We start from the raw sequence: 15,998 nt of genomic DNA, 5'->3' as shown, positions 1-15,998 counted from the left end.
TTCCTGAATTAGAGGGACTGTTCCTCTTTTAAAACCAAGTCCTTCTGTCCATCCTACCTCCTCCAATTTTTTTGGGGAGTGAATATATACACCTCTATAAACAAGTATTTTTTATTTGGATTTTATTAAAACCTTTATCCAGCCTCCAAATTATTCCAGTTTTACATAATTTATTTCTGCTATTGCTATATAAATACTGTTTATTAATAGCAATATTAATATAGTAAGGCTAATATACAGGAGACATAGTTGGGAAAAATGCACTTGTCAGTTTAACCAATCATTTGTTGCACATTTATTTTTTATGGTTTCCAAAATGGGGACATCATGTCATTTGCCTATATATGTTGAGCTAAAAATTGTCCCTCTTTCCAAAACTTGAGCTTTGAGTTACAGGAAGGTAACCAATGTGTTGATGCTAACAATGCATGACATTCTATGTTGTGCCATAGCCCCCCAAATTTTTATTTAGGAATATTTAAACTAATAAAAGGACTCTAGAATAATTAAACAAGTATGATTATTTATGTGAACCCGTTAAAGCAGCAAAATATAACTTTTGTTTTGCAAGTCCTCACTTAATCATTTGCCACCATTTGTCAACTTACCACAGGGAATCATCACTTGACAATTCACCTAGTTTAGCGAATGGGGTTCACAAAGCATTTCTAATCATGTGTATGGAAATCTTAAAAAAAAAATCAGCATTTTTATTTGCATTTGATTGGATGGTTGAAGTCAGCAGATGTTCATCTCATTTTTTAAAAAGTGAAGTATGCCTTGCAAGGAAATGTTTCACTTTTCACTATGCTTCCTTTAGTAAATCAAAGCAAATGTGCATTACCCAATCAGACATTACTTCCCAAACTGCACATTTTCCTTCACATTTCCTTTAATCCTATTCTTTACCTAATCATGTAAAACAGAACAAAAATAAATAAATACACATCAATATCCCAATTAAAAGGGAAATTACTAGTATTTGCTGTAGTATTCAAATTCAATCTAGAGATTTCCCACACAGTATTTTTTTTCTACCACTACATGTCCTCAGTCTGATGAGTTGCATCATTCATCCCTCTTCCTTTGACCTGCCACAGCCTGTGAATGGACAGTGAAAGCAGAAGCAGTACAGTGATGATCTAATTTTTCACTCATCCCGCTTTTTCTTCCTAACTTCATGCAACTTGTTAGCATATGAAATAAATGACTGCCACTCCAACTTTGCTATACAGAGACTGCAAGAGACTGATACCAGGTCCAGTTCATGTACCTAAACTTCCTGCATTGAAATAAATACATTTATTGATATAATTATGATTACAGAGCTGCATTTTTCTATGTCTGCCTAGAGTTTAACTTAAAGGAGCTGGTACCTCTTAACTTGTCCTACAATACTTAATACTTCTCCTAGACCTTAACTTGTAACCTTGTTATAAGCCTTAATTCCTAACTCCCCAGAAAATGTATTGTTAACCAGGTAATTCATGTTACACCTTTAAAATTCTACCAAAACAAAAACGACAAGCACTCTATGAATAGCTTCTAAGATAAGGTGCACATAAGAAGGGATTTCACACAACAAACAATGGAAAGTTTCTCCGCACATTTACCATCCAACCTGCAAAAAAAAAAAAAAACAATCAAAAGAAACACCTACTCAACAGTTTCAGTAAAAAAAACTTTGTTTTTTTTAGTTGCAAACATTTGTAAACAAATGTGGATGCCAAACTGCGTCTTCAAGACCCCTCTGTGATGTGTGGTTAATTTAAAGACTGGAGCAGGTATGCCTGGAGGCCGCCCATTCCTCCAAAAAGATGCAAGAACACGCCAAGAGCCCAATACAACACAATGGCAGCTCCAACTACAACAAGCATAACCGAAATGGCAATCTCTTGAAACAATCTATAGCTTTTAAGGCTACATGGAAAGCAATTTTCACACAATGCAAGATTTCCTAGCACACTTGCCGGCCTGCAAAATACACTGACTCAACTGTTTCTGTGTAAAAACAGAGGTTTAGTTGCATATATTTGTAAATAAAGGTGAAACAACACTGCCTAGTCAAGGCCTGTCTGTAAAATGTGGTAACTAAGGCTGCATACACACATGCAATAATTGTTATTGGAAAGAATCCTTCACGATCCTTTCCAACGACAAAAGACTGAAAGATGCGTGAATGAGCGCTGTACATACAGCACGGTTCTGCTCTATGGAGAGGGGAGGGGGAGAACGACGGAGCGGCACCCTACTGCGCTCTCTCCCCTTCACTTTCATTACAATCATTCCTCATCTGTGGATTCACCCGAAAGGTCATTGGAACAACGGACGACCTGGGCTGTACACACGCCAGTTTCCCATCTGATATCAGGCGAGTATCGGACGGGAATCATCTGACGTATGTACGTAGCCTAAATCTAGACTATCAGAGTTCTTTCAAAGGAACATATAAACAATGAATAGATTGAAACCTGTGTGCCTGGCGGTCACCTATTACTCATTAAGTGTGCAAATATATGCAAATTAAACCTCTGTTTTTACCAATGTGTTAGGGTGTAAGCATAATGGAAAACATTGTTTTGTTTGATGTGTGAAAAGCCATTTCCATGTGCCTTTAGAAGCTAGGTATAGATTTTTACGAGGAGTTGTCTTTTTTGTATGGTTTGCTGTATTTGGTCTCAGGATATGTGGGGGTCTTAGTTGCCATTGTGGTGTATTGGGCTTTTGGTATGTCCTTGAACACAAGGAATACGTTGATCCTTAAAGGAACTCAGGAAGTTCAGAGTTAGGGACCATGCTTGACAGTGTGGTTTCCACATACAGTATATTTGCAAATGTATGGAATTTAATTTTAGAATAACATTTTTAATGTACATTGGTAAAACAGGGTTTTGTGCAGGTTGACTGGTAAGTGTGATGGAAAAGCTGGTATTGTTTGTTCGGTGTCTGAGAAGGTGCCACAATATACTTGAGGACATTACAAGATGCTTGCTGTTATCTCCAGTTCCCTAAAAACCTTCTGTGCCTCCCTTATTTAGCTTTAATTTGTTACTGAGTTCCAATTCCATGTCCTTACTGGTCAGTAAAATGGTTCTATTGGATGTTGAAATGGCAGTTGGAAACATTAGAGAAATTCAGGTACATTGGTTCCTCGGTATAAGTCTGCTTTGGAATAAGTCCAACTTGGTATAAGTCCTGTTTGGACACAAAAAATTTTGCTGGGTATACAACCTTTGTGCTAGAACTTGTATGGGTCAAAATGAATCATAACACCGTGCGCTACCCTTATTTACCGCTCTGGAGACAAAGCCACGACTGCCCACGAGCGTCAGTACGCCAATTGCTACCATTCGGTGAACAACCCGCGCTATAACTCTCTGTGAATTACATAACATCTCCTCCTTCCATCCTAGTAGGCACTCAACTCTTCTCAGCAAGGTAAAGCGAGGTTAAATTTAATTTATTTCATCTAATTGTATTTGTATTTATGTATTTTAGTATTAAGCAGTGTTTAAATTATTTTATACAGCCCCATCAATATATAACATGCCAATAACAATAGGAATTTTTTTCATGGGAACGGATTAATCATTTTCCGTACAACTGTACCAATAATAAAATGGTGTTGAAAGAAAGGCTTAGATGTGGCTTTCCTGGAAAATAAAGTGCCTGCTATTGGGTAGAACATTTATTTTTGTACATTTAATTGCAGTACAGGTTTGTTTAATAAACCTAAACATAAAATAATAATAAAAGCTAAAGAAAACCTCAAGCCCCTGACTCTAATGCTACCCTGACCCTTAAACTAACATTAGTAACCTTTTTTTTTACTATTTTACTAACCTTGTACCAGAAGCCTCTGCATAGAAAGTGCCAGCACTGTAAACAACCATGATAGATGATTTGGATCAGCGTTTCTCAAATGTTTTTGCACCTAATAAACCCTTGAAATAATTTTCAAGTCTCAGGAAACCTTGGAGAAAAAAGTATCCTAAATTGGTGGCCAGTGGTAAGAATGCCCCCTACAGTGGTGGCTAGAATAACACCTTTATAACCACCTAAAACATGAATAAAGTCAACTGGCTCTCCCATGTGAGTTGGCCTCAGGACAAAGCATCATGAAAAAGGAGGTCAATCAGATACAGTTTAAGAAACCCCCAGTAAGCTATGGAGAAACCCAAATCCACAGTACCCTGGTAAGAATGGCTGACTTAGATGGTTGATAATTACACTGAGAGCCCATATTTGTCCCATTTGACCATCACTGTGGATATGTTGCACATCAGTTGGGCTGTATTTAGAGGAAAAGCCCAATTTTGCGTATTGGCAGCTTTCAGCTGGTACAACATTTGCATCTGAGCTCCTTTTCTTTCCTATAACTGTCAATGAAAATACATGCAGCAGCTGGACACAACTCAAAAGCAACACAAAATAACTTCAGGAATAAATCATAGCAATTTTTAAGTACCTGAACAAGATCTAACAAGATCGAAACACTGTTCCTCTTCAGTATGTGCTAAGTAGTAGTGGCCACATAACCAACATATCCTCAGTTTTCAGTGTCCTTTACCATAGTGTCAGTGGTTTTATTCACACTAGAAGGAGCTGAAGTTAGGCGCTGCAGTTTTTCTACAGCTGCCACGAGGTCAAAGAAAAGGTTTTTGAGATCCTGTCTGAATTTAAAATGCCTAAAGCTTGGCTGTAGTCCTCTCCCTTTAATGCTTTCAGTTGCTAATTTATAGAATTAAAGAAATTGTGTCATTTTAAGTGCGCACTAGAGTTATTTTATATAATATATAAAAATCAGTTTCGCTGTACAAATGTATCAAACTAAACCTCTATTCTTATCAGGAAAATTATAATAAAAGGTACATTATAAAATAATAATAATAATATAAAAGGGTTCCATATCAGTTACCATGTGATCACTGAGCTTGTTCAGAACATAGTAGTCATGTTAATGTCTCCATTACAAATTACTTTGCACTTGGTTATAATAGGATCAGTCAGGGAACAAACCAAGGACAATGGCAGTAAGGTGATTTGGACCTTTTAAGTTCAGACTCTTGTTTTTTCAAGAGAAGAAAAACAGTGAAAGCCTGATGTCTGTTCTAATCAGCTCAGAGTCAGTTTCTGATGTTTATTGGAAACTACCTCTAGTAGAGGACTTGCTGTGCATAATAATGTTGAAGCCATAACTAATTGTAGTTTGTTCAGGATGTAATAGGGCCCCATGTGGTTCAAAAAATAGTGGTTATCTTTACTTGTCAAGATATTGCAAAAATGAGTGAAAAAATATGAGTACAGCTTAATAACAATGCAGTGATATGGCAATTGAAATATCCCTTTGCACTGCTAAATCAGATTTAAATCCACATAAAATACCCCCCTATTCATAGACACACAATCTTTTTTTTTAGCAAGCTGAAACAACACTGAAGTATAAAGGTAATCATAAAGAGCCAGCACATGAGAAAAGTTATTTAAGGATTTACTTGCTGGTGACTTTATAGTTCCAGCAACAAAGGGGATATTTATGATTCTATGCACAGGAGGCAACTGTTCCTGGACCCATCAGGTCAGAGGGCCCAACATATAGTTAGCTTTTTCAAGATATTGGGCCTGATTTATTAAAATTCTCCATATTCGTGAAGATGGACTATCATGGAAGAACCTGGATGATCCAACCTGGAATGGATTTCTTAAAGATCGTTAGTTGGTAAATGTTTCCAATCCTGGGCAGTCCATTCTAGGGTTTTTCGGATCACCCAAGAGCTTTAATAAATCAAGTCCAATGTGTCTAATAGAGTGATATATTTTTAGCAATTACCATTTTACCCAATTGTATCACAACTGGCACCCCTAATGTCAAAAAGAACATGTTTAGAAAAAGATAGAGTGGGCTCCAGTTTACTTTTACTTAGGTCACTGTACATTTAGGTGACTGTCTGGTGATATGAAGTTATGCTACTTTTTTCAGCAGGATATTCATGTAAGGGTCTTCTCTGGATTGGTGGGAGACCTATTAAGGTCAGGCCTATAGGGTCTTAGTATGCATTATATAATCACATCTTCTTTTGGCATACATTCATCTATACTATTCACATTTAGTACTCTAAAAAAACAACACTAGTAGCTTAGATTACACAATTAGCCAGTGCTACAACCATGTTCTGTATCACACTTTGAGTTAGGGCATCAGAAGCTAGACCTTAGCCCCTACAGCCTTTAGATGGTCTTTACCCATCAGACATATTATTGTAATTGTATTATTGGAACTTATTGGAACTCTGGGGGTCTCTTACCTCATCTTCAACCTGGAACGCTCAGCCTTGGCTCCTCAGGTAACAGAGGTATGGCAGACACCCCTCTGTCAGTGTAGCCACTTCACTATTCTTGTTTAGCATCATTGGACAGACATTACACAGACAGTTCGACTTTTACAGAACTTTACTGGTAACTTCCTAGAGCAGAGTAACAGGTCATGATCATTGAATCAATCACAGGCTGTAACCATTACAAATTTGCTGATCATTAATTGGTGCAAACCTTATCATTTAACCACTTGTCTTTAGAAAAATCACTCAAGGACTCTCAAATCCCCCAGATCACTGAGGAAATACAATCCCAGTCTAAAAAAGGCTTTAGTTAAATATGACTATGGAAGGAAAGGGGTGAAAATATGTGGGAAAACCATTCATTCAATTAAAGGATTATTTTTGGTTTAGAAATGTTGATATTTTATTATGGATTTCTATTTTTATTTTTTACCCAGAGATTGGCCTTCATATAAGATTTTAAGCGAGTAAGTTTTGCTTCTAGATCCTTTTTATGATAGGTTTGTGACCTATAAGTGTTTGGTATGGCCTGTATGTCAGGGCTATGGTCTGCAGTAGTATAAACATAACATAGCTACAGTATAGGTTTAATAAAGTTGTAATATAATCTTTAAACAAAAATGGTTCATATAATAAAAATTCTTGCAATACTGGTATATTTAATTGATGGTATGTTCATAATAATATATTTGTAATGGGGTGAACTCTCCCCACTGGATTCCTTAAAAAATACAGGAAACATTACAAAGTGGGAATCTTCCAACATGTTGCAGAAACTATATGTTTTTTACATGGGCTGACTATATAAATAAGAGAACTCAATGCCAAGTTTAATGAATATAGTTGCAGATCTCTTCTCACCTGGTCTTTGCTTGTTTAAGCCTCACTTAATGAAATGGTCTGCAAAAGCAATCTACACTTGTTCAGTTTTTAAAAAGGCACAGAGGTTGGGGCTGCCTTTTCCTTTCTGCTTGTTACAAGAGCCCCGCTTTCTTTTTATCCAGTTCATGCAATTGGCCTGGCATTAAAACTTTTCTATCTAGAGAGCGGCTTTTGTGATGCATATCACCTTTATTGTGTTCCATTGTGCTGTCTGTGACACAGCAATGCTCTGCTAGTGTGCAGGAGCAGGTTTCTGCATTGTTTGTGTAAATACGTACTGCTGAGCACACCCCCTGCAGAAGGTATTTATTATGTTCAAGACAGACGCCGACCCTGACAACTGCCCTGACCCCCAGCAGATGGTGGTGCTGCATAGCCACTGGCCTGGAACTAACAGAGTATGCCAGTTCTTATTGTGTGCATTATACAGCCAGGCCAAGCCATGTGCCCTCCATGCCTAAGCAGCTGTATATACAGTAGGGGTTGCCAAGAATAAAACTGTCGCTTCAGTGCTTTGGAAACCAAGCTGTAGTAATTGGAACCGATACACTCTTCAGAGAGTCTCAGAGTTGACAATAGTGACATGCAGCAAAAAAAAAAAAAAAAAACACCAATCAGGTGTTACTTTTTGTCTTTTAAGTTTTACTTTTATTCTATTATGCCATGGTTGATATCCCTTTTCAGCTTTATACATCCTCAACAGCAACCTTATTTGCTTCTACTTGAATATTTTTTCTTAGCTTTATTATTTTTATTATTTATTCATATTGCAATATTGTGTGCGTTTAGAAGTAAACCAGTTTCACTCATCTTCGTGGAATGTTTATCAATTATTATATGAAACATTATTTAACAATTTATTTTCTTTTTTTTTTAAGTTTCAGTATTTTTTTGAAAATCTTTATTTAATACCATTTTTAACCTGTTACTACATTTATTATGCCATTTTGACATGAAAAATGGCAAATAATTTCATTCCTTTTTATTCCCCATTGAAATTCATAGGCTACAATTGGGATCTGTGGTGTTAGGTTAATCACTTTGATAAAATAAAGTGGTGAACAGGTTTCTAAATGGTAGACAATAAATGTGGTGAACAAATTATTTTGTACACTTTTTAAAAGGCGCACTAGACTTTGCAAATGTCAATTCATTATAAAGCTCATGCTAGCAAGGATAAACTAAAAAAATAGGAAGGTATGGTAAATGAGCTCCAAAGTAGGGAACATAAAGTCACAGTTTGCATTATGGAAAAGTACAGGGGGAAAAAGGGGGGGGGGGGCAGGGAAGGTAAGTAGAGTTGCAGAGTAAAGCTGCGTACACACTTCCAATAAATGAACGACCAACGACCGATCGTCTGAGAATTGTTAACAAAAAAGGTGCATAATGACTGACCAAGGACGCTGACAAATGAGGATTGTCGCTGGAAATGAACGATCGTCATGTCAGATCTAATTGAGCGACGATCTTTCTCTATCTATTAGGTTTACGGTCGTTCAGTGATCGTGGATGTTTCTGCAGTACACTTTCTCCTTTCCATGTCAATTCTTGTGTGTTCATTATTGATGGATTATATTTCAACGATTGGATTGTTACAGCATGTACAGAAGTGTGCACAACACGATCATTCAAATATATTCGTGCATAATCGTTGATCATTTGTAATTGTTTGTTTTCTAACGATAATTATTGGAAGTGTGTACCTAGCTTAAGTTGAATTATAGAGGCTGCACCGAAGCAGCACTGTAGTGGAGAAAAGAGAGGGGCAAAACAGAAGTGCTAGAGGGGTAGGAGAGGAGCCGTACAGGGTGGGATACTAGTAAGGAGGGACACGCATAGAACAAGCTAGGACAGTTGTCTTTTCTCAAGCTCCATTTCCCATTTAGCATTGGTTTACTTTATATCTGTTAGGTTAAAAAAAGTAAAGTGCACAAAGTCAGATACTAAAAATGTTATGATTTCTTTCTAGCAAGTTGAATTTGTTTAAACTCCCAGAGAGATGTCTGCACTAAACAGCACACCATAGAAGGTAGTTTGTATTGTGTGAGATAGTCTAAGTTGCCCAAAAATGACAGAACCACTTTGAAATGTTGTTTATTTTATGTGTTTCATGCGCCTATTGCGTTTTTGCCACATTTGTTTTTGGTTAAATCTTTACTTAAATAGAATACAATGTCATAGAAAATATGTGTATTTTTAATACTTGGCAGTAGCAACCCACAGAAGTGAAATTACTAATAATTCACCCAGTGCCTCAGACAACAATAGGCAAAGTAATAAAAATTATGGATGTAACCTATGAAGTCCATTTTAATTCCTAGTCTTATGTTGACTTAAATTTAAATTGAAAATTGTATAGTCAAAAATGTTCTTCTTCTCTTTCCTCTTAGAGACGTGGTTAACCGATACGTATCCTGTGTTTATAAAATTCCAGAAGGTTTGTATCACTGCAACCATAGTAGTGGTATTAAAGCCAGAAGAAGGATGAAGAAATGCTCTGAATGCTGAACTGGTTCCACTCCTTTACAAGCCATGAACCCAGAGATGTATCCATTCCTTGGAATTAGCACAAAGTTTTATCTGTATATCAAATGAATATGTTTCAGGAATTTTACATGCAAGCAATGTTCTAAGCCTGATTTATTAAAGCTCTCCAATGCTGGAGAAGATACACTTTCATCAGTAAAGCTGGGTGATCCAGCAACCCTGGGATGGATTTCTGCAGTCATTTGTTATTTCCTAGCAAATGTTTTGAAACCTGCACCAGATCCATTTCAGGTTTGCTGGATCACCCAGCATCACTGATGAATGTGTATCTTTTCCAGCCATGGAGAGCTTTAATAAATTAAATTTATTTAAATAAATGTAGTATCAGATGTCCAAAATTAACTATATAAAGGGCACATTAGGCTCAAAAATGTTCTGATTAGGGCCTATTACCAACACTATTTCGCTTTGCCATTCATTGTGAATTAAATCAAAAGCAACTTTGGGGAACAACATTGCAGAGTATTGCAAGGTGCAGTAATGCACTGCAGTGTATTGTGGTGCTCTGGTTTACAAAAATATTGCATGTGCGCTGTTAGGTCTGTTGTGCTGAGTTAGTTAGACCTTTCAAATGAACTGTCTGTTTTTAGACAACGCCAATGAATGTTAAAGGACATTCCACACAAAGATGTGAAATTTGCATGTAAATAGAAATTTGTGTAGAAAGTAAAGGGAAATTATACAGTTTTTACTAGACCAGAGGGTGAAGCGAAATTCTCTGGTAACAAGACCAGTTCCAGTGAGTAGTAAGAGTAAATTTTTTGGAGACACGGCTGACCTGAACAAAACAGGACTTGGTGCTCAGTGGAGATTTTCCCCTCTTGTTGTGACCCAGGACAAGAAGTAATGTGAAATCTCTCCATTCAGCAACAAGGATACCAATAGGAGAGATAGTTACACCCTGCCATATAAATGCCGCAATGAAATTAAAAACCACACAGCAGATAGGTGTTGCCAGATGAATTTACATTGAAAGTGTTTATGGGTGTACCTTTATAATATAAAGTAGAATAAGAAAGTCCATGGAATTATGGAAATCATTCCCAGAATCTAAAGTCCCAGGACAACATACGTCTGACCTTGTATTCATTTTGAAAGAGATATGTGTGACAACAAAACACAGATGACCTGGAAAAACCAGGATTTTTGCAAGCCTTCGGTATGCAAATGTCTTCCATAATTTATGTAAGGGTGGTGTAGATAATGTTCTTTGGTTTTTAAATTCATGCATTGCTTTATCAGTTCAATCATCACAAGTTGTGACGTAGTCTATTAAATCAACAAAGATTACAAAGTGATAGCACTGCCAAATGTACAACAGCTACACCCTATATATACAAAAACACCACAGCTAATGTTAACCAATCGCCTACATTATTTTCATAACATACGCATATTTTTCTACTTAAAGAGAGCGTGTCAGGGTGGATATATAGGACAGCTGCCACTGATGACTTGGACATGCAAGTTTTGAGGATGTTGCCGACCCTCTGGTAAAATTACTGGTTGCCTGCTTCTATCAGAACTCTTCGTCTACATATTTACAATGAAAAAGTAGATTTAAAGTTCTGCTTCATTAAAAACTCTCCATAGTTTTGGATGGAGCAGGAAAGGATTAGGTTACAATCTAAAGCACACTATCTTGAGATTTTTAACACGGAGAACCATTACAAAAACTTTCAGGTCTTCAGGAAACCCATTTTCTAATTATAAATATACACAGCTCACACTATATTAGTTTGTATGGTCAGTGGAAGGATTGCCTGCCACAATTCTGCCCAGTGGGGAACAATGTCACCCTTACAGATAGCCAAAACGATCATCTGTGTCAGGGGAAACTTTCCTCATTGCTCAAGGAACCTCCAGCAACCTTTGAATGAGTGCTGGTTGTGTAACACGGATTTAAAACCGATCTACTAAGGTTTTTTGGAGGATTTTTCTTTGTTGTGTTTTGCTTTATTGGATCATTCAGTTGGAACTTGGTAGATTATGGTAATTTTGTGATAGTTGTCTCTATCTTTCCTGCCTTACCAATGTATATCATGCAACTAATATTACTATTATAACAAGTGCTTAGTAAAAACTTCCAATGGATACAATAATTTTTGACATTCATATAATGAATCTTTTGCTATAATGCTATAATAACTGTCACATAAGATTCTTCTGCAATCCTATTGAAACTGATCAGATTGTACAACTGTATTCTGTGCTCTCTTTACTAAAAACTGTTTACTTAGCAAATAAATAATTCATGGAGCTTAGTAAGTAAGGTGAGGCTGTGTTCACTTCAATCAACCATCATTCAAGGTGAACTTAAGTTCTTATTTCTTTACTATCATGCACTTTGGAAACCAAGAACGTTTAGGTTTTTCCTGTTTTTGGTGTGAGAACCAATGGATAATGTTCAGCACAGTACTATTTTATACTTGAATGCACTCTACAATTCACTTAGAGTCTTAAAACACTAAAGACAGAATCAAGTTCCCCAAATTATTCAATTCCATTATCAGATTTAGTTCTGAAACTAGTTACCAGCGTGGCTATGTTAACCATATTAAAACATGGTATTTGCACCAGGCCCAGTAGTTTAGCCCCCTCCTTCCCCCACAGTCATGAAATCCAGGGCAAAGTTAGATATGCCTTGAGACATGTATTTATTGTAATCAACTGAACAGGAATCCCTCCTCTCAATCTCTACCTATGCATTTAATAAGATTGAGGGAAATGATTCCGCTCACCTAAAAGTCCCAGGGCCCATCGCTGTTACTGGTGCCCTTGTTTTTCGAAATCTGGAACTTATAGGTGAGTCTTAAGATCATTTCAAGAAAAAGAGTGGGAAGAACTGATGGGGTATTTGCCTTCCATACCAATCCTAACATCGTAACGATTTGGGAGACAGTTTAAAAGAAAGCAAGTGTGTCTGCTTGGGAGGTATAAATGTGTGCATGACATCATGGTTCTTAGTGCGCAATGGTCTTACTGTCTTTTAAACCACAGCTGCAGGGAAAGTGATATTTGGCAAAAGATTGAGGTGGAATGTCTACATACTAGGTGTTACTAATTTTCTTGTGTTGTGCTTTCAAATGTTGGCCTTACATAAAAGGAAAAGTGATATTGGCTAAGCTAAACAATGACCAGAGAGGTCAACATTCTGTGACAGAATTCCAGAAATGGACTCAGTCCACCTAGTCAATGGGAAAACAGAAAACTTTACTGGAACCTTAGGGAGCTGTAAAAATACATTGAAACATTTGAGCTTTTGCACCTGTATACCCCTTGTGGACCAGAACAACATTTTACACTTCAGCTATGAGTCTATTGATTTGGCAGGACTTTGTCTTTACTTGTTATTCCAATGTTTTTTAGAACAAGCAAACACATTGTATTCTTTGATTTGTTAATTAAATTCAGGCTTAAAAGTTATAAATATATTTGTGGTATAAAGCATGGTGAAGATGCCTAATAACGGAACAATCTTTTTCTCTCCTTTACATTTTCTTTAAATACACAAATAAAAAAAAGTTTAAATTATGTTTACAATGAGTTTTAACAAATTTACAAAACAGCAAATTAACAATAGCAAAGGAGAGAAAGAGAAGAAGAAATTATTGACACCTGGTCCTCTGTATCTGCAGACACAGCAGCTGTGGTGGAGGTGGAAGTACAGGGTGTTCTAGGAAGAACCAGGATGCTTTGCAGAGGGTTTTTTGGGTGTACCCAAGGTTGTAGTAGTGTACCTAGTACACCCAAGGTTGTTTTGGTATCTGGATTCTCACACCAAACTTACTATCATTTGTATATTCTTCAGATTTCAAAAAAGATGCTCACAAACTATTCACGTCTACACTGGATAGGTCTGCTTTTTGGTTAAAAAAAACATGATAAGATAAGACATGAATCTAAGATATCAAGTAGAGATGAGCAAAAAAAATACAACTGCATTCCACCTTTTATTTATGCAAATCAGTGGCAAATCTTATTCCAAATCTTATTGATTTTGATTAACAAAATAATTTTAGATTTAAAAAAAAAATCTTTGCCAGCAAAAGATATACATGTCGAGGGGATTATCTATATTGCAGACTGGCATAGTAAGGGCCACTGGTTTAGTCCTCAGTGGAGGTTATCTGTTGGGTATCACATATACATGGGACAGAGTAGTTAAACAAGGAACATTCTATCCAGCTACCATAAAACACTGACACGTTGCAGAGATATGTGGGTCATGTAAATGCTAGTAGTAAACTATACCAGGACTCCAAAGCACAAAATAAAAAAACAATGCCCTTCCAGTGGAGTTTACAAAGTGAGTCATACAAACACAGAGCAGCATACCAGGGCAGGACACCAGTATACACGGAAAAGAAATGCAACTTTTCCAGACAAGTTCACAAAGTGTATCATACTAAAAAAGCACTAAGTTAGAACTTCTGTCAAAGAATGGACAGGACACCCTACCAGAGAAATTGAAAAGGTTGGTAATAAACAGAAAAACCACAAACCAGGAGAGTAATTCCTAAAGAACTGTGTATTTCAAAAGTGCATCACACCAGGAAAGGGCTTTCTAGACACTTTTTTTTTAGCTTTACACAGGAGTAGAGAATGGTTAAAAGAAAACCTGTATTTAATTATTTTGTGTTATTTAAAAGTGTTTGAAAAATGGAAAATAGATTGCAAGGTGATGGTGTACTGACAGCAGCTGTCACTGGAAATAGTGTTGGTGTTTGAATTCAGGTTGTCCTTATAGTCGACCCGAATATGGCTGTTCCAATTCGGGTAGACCCGACACGAAAAAAACGATTCAACGGCAAAAATAATGGATAAAAAAATGTAAAACAAGTGTTAAAAAAAGTAAAAATTAATTTTAAATTAATTTATTGAGTGTTTGTGTTTGTTTAACATTTTTTTTTTTTACAGGTTATCCTACAATGACATGATATCTCTTACGCTGTAACACACTTTCCAGCACAGAAATATTATGATATATTTGTTACATTTTTCTTTTATCCGTCGCTAGAAAAATGTAACAAATGTATCATATTACTGTGCTAGAAAATATGTTACAGAGTAAGAGATACTTGTGGGACATCTTCTTAATGATTGCAGCTGTGTCTGCAATCATTGAGAAGAATGTGCTATCTCCCGAGGCATTACAGGTTAAATAACCTGTAGTGCCCCGGGGATGGTAGTGGAACTGCAGAGTTCATGTGCAGTTCAGTTCCCACGGTCACATGACCGTGGGAACCTTGCGGTCACAGCTGTGACTGCAGGCGATCCCCGGGGCACTACAAGTTAATTAACCTGTAGTGCCCCGGGGATCATAGTGGAACTGCAGAGTTTATCCGCAGTTCAGTTGCCATGGTCACATGACCGTGGGAACCTTGCGGTCACAGCTATGACTGCAGGCGATCCCCGGGCACTAGAGGTTGAATGGGGACAAGTTTCCCCATTCATCACATCTAGTGCCCTGTGTTCCTGGATAGAGAAACTCTATCCAAGAACACATACTACTGGCAAAAGCAATCAGTGATCGCTGTTGCAGTCCTGTAGTATGTGTTCCTGGAAAGAGTTTCTCAATCCAAGAACACAGGACTCCCTGTGTTCTTGGATAGAGAAACTCTATCCAAGAACACATACAACCAGTAAAGGGCTGCAAGAGTAATCTGATTGCTCTTGCAGCCCTTAATAGTACCTAAACAAACCCAAGTCTTCCACTATTGACTTCAATGGTGTTGGAATTCGGCATTCAATCACCCGAACAATAACTCACTATACGATCAAATAGCTGTCGAATCGAATAGTGAGATTTTCAACCAACACTAACTGGAATGTTTGCCCACAATGGAAGATTTCACCTCACCTTACTTGCAGTCTCAAATACAACAGTTATTAAAAAAACTAATAAAGTAACAAATTACCCTCACTACCATCAAAATATTGCTCTCTCTCTTTATTGAGGAAGAAATATAGGATACTAGCAAAATCCCCTCCCCACTAATAACAAAACAAATATTTCCTATCCCCATCTAATAGAAAAAGTAGTAAAATAAAGAAGACATGGAAGTGAAAAGCATTGGCACCAGCTAGTCATAAGGAAAGCAAATTCTACCCTTGGGCAGCAGGTGCCTGGATACATATGTATATTTTCCAACATGTAAAAAACCAAATATAGTGACAATTCTCTAATGCAGCGGTCCCCAACCACCGGGCCGCGGCCCACTACCGGTC

This window comes from Pyxicephalus adspersus, chromosome 3 (assembly GCF_032062135.1).
Source record: "Pyxicephalus adspersus chromosome 3, UCB_Pads_2.0, whole genome shotgun sequence".
In the NCBI taxonomy this organism is placed as follows: domain Eukaryota; kingdom Metazoa; phylum Chordata; class Amphibia; order Anura; family Pyxicephalidae; genus Pyxicephalus; species Pyxicephalus adspersus.
The sequence above is the reverse complement of the archived record's forward strand: the minus strand, read 5'-3'. Positions refer to the sequence as shown.